Source organism: Rana temporaria, chromosome 3 (assembly GCF_905171775.1).
Source record: "Rana temporaria chromosome 3, aRanTem1.1, whole genome shotgun sequence".
Taxonomy (NCBI): domain Eukaryota; kingdom Metazoa; phylum Chordata; class Amphibia; order Anura; family Ranidae; genus Rana; species Rana temporaria.
Window position 1 is genome coordinate 355,066,019 of NC_053491.1, and position 5,870 is coordinate 355,071,888.

The 5,870-nt window shown below is 47.1% G+C and overlaps 1 non-coding gene across 1 annotated transcript; it reads left to right on the forward strand.

The window, feature by feature from the left end:
* The first annotated feature begins 4,901 nt into the window (after positions 1 to 4,901).
* Positions 4,902 to 5,060, forward strand: LOC120933901. The gene has a single exon (XR_005748156.1). It is a non-coding gene; the product is annotated as a U1 spliceosomal RNA (small nuclear RNA).
* Positions 5,061 to 5,870: the final 810 nt, after the last annotated feature.

A 5,870-nucleotide genomic window follows, 5' to 3' on the forward strand; every position in this document is an offset into this window, starting at 1 on the left:
ACCCCACTTTACTACAGCATTACACCATTATGGACCTGAACATTCAGCCACTGCATATGTGTTGCTGTCTTGTTCCAGAGCATCTAAAACTGTGACTGAGCTGTCAGCAGCTTCGACACTGAGCAGCCAATTCCACTGTGGCAAAATCAGGGGCCCCCTACTGGCTCTGGGAGTCACAACTCATTTAAAATGGAAGTAAACCCTCCATTACAACTTTCACCTACAGGTAAGCCTAGATTAAGGCTTACCTATAGGTGTTTGCAATATCTCCTAAACCTACACGGTTTAGGAGATATTTGACAAAAAGTATGGCGCATATGCGCACTGAGAATGCCGGTTTTCTGAATAAATAATGCCGGCGTTGACGGCTCCCGCATGCATGCGCGGAGTGACGTCATCGCCGCTCCGGCCAATCACAGAAGTAACCTCCGGATGATATGTCTGCACCTGGAGGGGAAGACGAGGACGACTTTGGGGGCTTCGATCTAAGGTAAGTAATTCATAATGAGATAGTATGCTACTCAAACTAGCTCATTATGCCTTTTTCTTGCAGGTTTTTAATTTTTTTTATTTGGGGGTTTACAACCACTTTAAAGCGCCAGCTCTGTCTGGCCTAAATAGCTTAAAAATATATATATATATTTTTTCCTTAAACACTTAACAGCTTCAAGCGTTTCACAATAAAAACTTTATCACAAAAATATTTCCAAACCAGGCAATATTCATTTTAAGCACGTTGGGAATATCTATTGTGTGCCTGACTCCTATGTTATCAGGTTAAACCTATTTGCTTGTATGCATAATATTACCTATGTAATATGTATCTACTGATCTCTGTCACAAGGGTGATTTGTCCTTTACAGCTTTAGGACTTTCCTTAATCAACTGGTTAATTTATTTTGTTCACTGTTGTACTAATTAAATTGCCTGGAAGCATATGGTGAAGAACACCTGGATTTTAACAAGCCTCGGAGAGTACAGGTGCAGCACCAATGTCTGCCTGTGACAGAATGGCGCTATCCTGCGCTATCCTCGTCTGACTGGCAGAAGAAAAGTCTTCAAAGCAGATATAATATACACACATTTATACAGCTTTGTATTTAATAATACAATAATATATGTATTTTTAACACAGGCAGTATTCGACCTGGTATCTGTTTCTTAAATTCACATAGACTGGGAGAGGGAGAAGCAGCACAAGGAGCCAATCAGCTGTGTGTAGTACTAATGTGCAAGCAAGGAGCATTTTGATGGAAGGAGAGGGCAGAGTGATGAAGAGATGAGCTCATCTGTGTGCTGCTTCTACTTTTACTGTCCAGTTCTAGCTGGGGGAGGGACAGAACTTATACATTTTGCTTAACCACTTCAGCTCTGGAAGGTTTACTCCCCTTCATGACCAGGCCATTTTTTGCGAAACTGACAATTATGTGGGCGTGCAATGCTGTACCCAAATAAAATGTATGTACGTTTTTTCTTTTGGTGGTATTTGATCATCTCTGCGGTTTTTATTTTTTGCGCTATATACAATTTTTTTATTTCTGCTATAAAACATTCCCAATAAAAATGTAAAAAAATATAATTTCTTCATCAATTTAAGCCAATATGTATTCTGCTACATATTTTAGGTAACAAAAATCCCTATATGTGTATAATAATTGGTTTGTGCAAAAGTTACAGGCCCAGATTCTCAAAGGGCTTACGACGGCGCAACGCAATGTACGCCGTCGTAAGTCCTAATCTGGGCCGTCGTATCTATGCGACTGATTCTTAGAATCAGTTACGCATAGATATCCATTAGATCCGACAGGCGTAAGGCTCTTACGCTGTCGGATCTTAAATGCAATTAGGTGTCGCTTCCGTCGTTTTCCCCGTCGAGTATGCAAATTAGCAAAATACGCGAATTCCTGAACGTACGCGCGGTCGACGCAGTGAAGTTACGACGTTTATGTTAGATTTGCGCCACGTAAAGTTGCCCCTGCTATATGAGGGGCAACCAATGTTAAGTATGGCCGTCGTTCCCGCGTCGAAATTGAAAAATTTACGTTGTTTGCGTAAGTCGTCCGTGAATGGGGCTGGACGCCATTTACGTTCACGTCTAAACCAATGACGTCCTTGCGACGTCATTTGGAGCAATGCACCCTGGGATATTTTCCGGACGGCGCATGCGCAGTACGTTCGGCACGGGAACGCGCTTAATTTAAATGCTCCACGCCCCCTACCCGGCTAATTTGAATTAGGGGGGCTTGCGCCGGGTGATTTACGCTACGCCGCCGCAACTTTACAGGCAAGTTCTTTGTGAATAAAGCACTTGCCTGTAAAACTTGCGGCGGCGTAACGTAAATCAGATCCGTTACGCCCACACAGTTTTACGCCCATATACGAGAATCTGGGCCACAGTGTCTACAAACTTTGGTATATATATATTTTTTTTTTTTTTTTTACTAGTAATTGTGACGATCAGAGACTTACAAATCGAACACCTAACTGACACTTTTTGGGGACCAGTGACACTAATACAGTGATCAGTGCTAAAAAAATATGCACTGTTACTGTACTAATGACACTGGCAGGGAAGGAGTTAATATCAGGGGCGATTAAAGGGTTAAATGTGTTCCCTGGGAGTGTTACTAACTGTTTGGGGGGGGGGTGCTTTGACTGGGGGAATGTAAATATCTGTGTTCCTGCCTAGCAGGAACACAGGATCAACACATTCCCCTCTCACAGAACAGTGCTCTGCCTTGTTTACATAGGCAGACCGCCGTTCTGCCTTTCTCCTGCACGATTGCCGTCTCCCGCTCTGTCCAATCACAGGGAAAGACGGGTCGCCAGCGGCGCATTTGTGCCCCAGACCCAAAAGTGTCAGATCACGTACTAGGTACCTGATCTGGCGCAGAGCAGCCGCCCTGCCGCAGTATATGTACGCTGGGCGGTCGCTAAGCAGTTAAAGAGTAACTTCAGAGTGTTGCCAGCCACCATCACTATAGCAATGAATGATGCTGTGTGTCCTGGTCATAGAGCATCAATAGTTGTTATGGTGCTGGCGGCCGACCAGCCTGCACCATGACAACTCATGACATTCATACACAGTGAAAATGTTTATGATACACAGTAGTTTAGCAAGCTTAAAGTGATTCTAAACTCTAATGGTAAATCTTTATGCATTCTCTGCCTTAAGGTAAAAAAAAAAAACACTCCGTACTTGTCATACCCACGCCTATCCCTAAACACTTATTTGACCCCTGCCACCCCTCCAGCACTCTCTTGGCTATATCTATGGGATGCCGGTGAAAGCTTGAAATCACTCTAGTAGGCACCGCTACTACATTGATCTCCACTAGCTTCCGGGTCCCATGCCGTGAACACAGGAGATACTCGCTCAGGAATGCAAAGTGTTCCCTGATTGCACATGGTGTCTCTTGTAAAGTCACCAACCCAGCCTTTCCACCTTGTCCAACCAAAGAATGCTTTTCATTCATTGACAAAAGTGTTCTCTGAATGGCATCTGTACCAAGCGAGCAACCTCTTGTGTTCACATTGCAGCAGGGCAAGCGCTCGGCATGGGACCCGGAAGCTAGTGGAGATCATTATATAGCTTTCACTGGGATCCCAAAGCAGGGCTCAAGTCCTGCGGGAACGCGTGGGAACGGAGTCCCTGCACTTTTTTCACAGCAGGAACGCAGTTCCCTTTGCAGGACTAGAGCAGCCGAGCCGCCCGAGCCAATCCTTCACCAAGCGGCGATGCCCAGCTCGAGTCACTGTCAAGGGGCAGGCGAACGTTAGTAATCCTTTATGTTACTGGCCGCTTCCTGTATATGGATTCATCGGGTAGTGTGCGGGTATTCCGTCACTTCCTCGATGCCGCAATGTCTCCTGGGAGCTTTTGTCATTGTTCCCAAGAGACATTGCGGAGGTCTGCCGCGAGTTTTTGCAGGATTTAGAAAGAACTTGCTTTAAAAAAAAAAGCATGCGGTTTAGTAATTACGCATATGAGCATATCATTTTTTTTTTTTTTTGGTGGGGGGGATCATGGGTGGGAGTTTCCACACTTTTTTCCCCAGGACTTGACCCCTTGTCCCAAAGGTATGGTAAATACAAGGGTTGCACTGATACCAGTATCGGTGCCGATACCGAGTATCTGCACAGATGCTCGCACTCCTGCGACTGCTCTAAAACCCAAAATAAATAAGCTTAAAGGGGTTGTAAAGGTAAATTTTTTTTTACCTTCATGCATCCTATGCATGAAGGTAAAAAAACATCTGATAGCATCGAACCCCCCCCCCCCCCCCGAGCCCCCGTTTTACTTACCTCTCCACTCGAAAGTCCCGTGCGCGTTCTCGTCTTGCCATACGGTTCCCAGCCTGGCCGTTGATTGGCTAGGCTGGGCGGATTGATAGCAGCGCAGCCATTGGCTGGCGCTGCTGTCAATCACAGCGGATGACGCGGCGCGCCGGGGGCGAGTGATACAGTCGGCGGCTATGGCCGCCGCTGTATCACGGAAGCGCGCTCGCAAAAGCTTTCCACCATGCGAGGGAGCTCGCATGAACGTGGAAAGCTTTTGCGAGGAGGAGCAGATACAGCCGCCGAGGGACCCCAGAAGACACGGATCAGGGCCACTCTGTGCAAAACGAACTGCACAGCGGAGGTAAGTATAACATGTTTGTTATTTTTAAAAAAAACATGTTTGCCTTTAGTGTCCCCTTAATTCACACTGTGGTTCGAACAGGACTACAGTGCGATTCCTGTCCCATTCGCATGCTATTTCCGGCATCGCTTCTGTGTGAACCTAGGCTTGTCATAGTAACTTCAGCCTGGGTCCACACAGAAGCGGTGTGGAAAACATTCCTGTTCAAAATGCATGTAATTCTTTGCTGTGTGATTTGAACTCAGTAATTTTGTATGGGCTACTTACCTGGCAGGGGAGACACCATGATCATGAAGGTGGTTCTCCCAGAGCGAGGCATGGCTATTGCACACTCTAGGCCGTGATGATCGTGGTTGTCTTCCCTGCCGCTTCTCAGCCTTTTGGCTAGGACTGGGTGTGGTATCTGTTCTTATCAGTTGTCAGCGGAGAGCTGAAGCACCTCCATTGGGAGGGTGGATGCAATCCAATGACGTCATTGCACCTGGAAGGATGGTTTCAGCAGGGACTACGCTGTGCTGCCCGACAGATACTGGGAGCCGGCCCATGGTTGAGTCTAAGCCATCTGGAAGGGTGCTCCTGGTGAGGATGGGTGCTGCTCTTGGTCTTGGTCTTTTTGCCGAGTTCTAGTCTGGCCTTCTGGCTGGCTGGTGTAAGTGCTATCTCTGTCAGCGATCCGGTTGGAGGAGCTGGTAATGCCCTGTATGGTGGAACGGGGTAGGACCATGCAAATCCGCCGGGTTGGCTGGCAGGGGTGGAGGGCTGCACTGGCCCGTCGGGGGGTCGGATATGGAACAAAAAGCCTATGGTGCATGTGCCCCTGGAGTGGCAGTCCAGGGGTATCTGAAGATCACTGTGTGTGAGGGACACATTGATTTAAGATACCACGGTCACTGCACCAGATACACGCTTTTTTTAGCACCTGCCTCCTGGGCCGGGCCTTTTGGCTAGGTCCGGAGGAATTTTTTATTCCTGGCCGGAGGGCCTGGTCATTGTTGAACACAATGATCACTTCTTTCACTCTCCTCTTCACTATCCCTTTCCCCCACTTTATTTAATTTAAGCCTATGTTTGTCACTTTTTGTCTTTTGTTGTTGTGCACGTTTTGTGTCACTGTGTGATTAGTAGGGTGCGGGTCCTCGGGCCAGCCCTGAACGTCTTGGGAGTAGGTGGACATGGCCTTCTGGCTTAGTTCACATGCTCTCATCGGGTCTCCCTTCGGGGGAGCCCC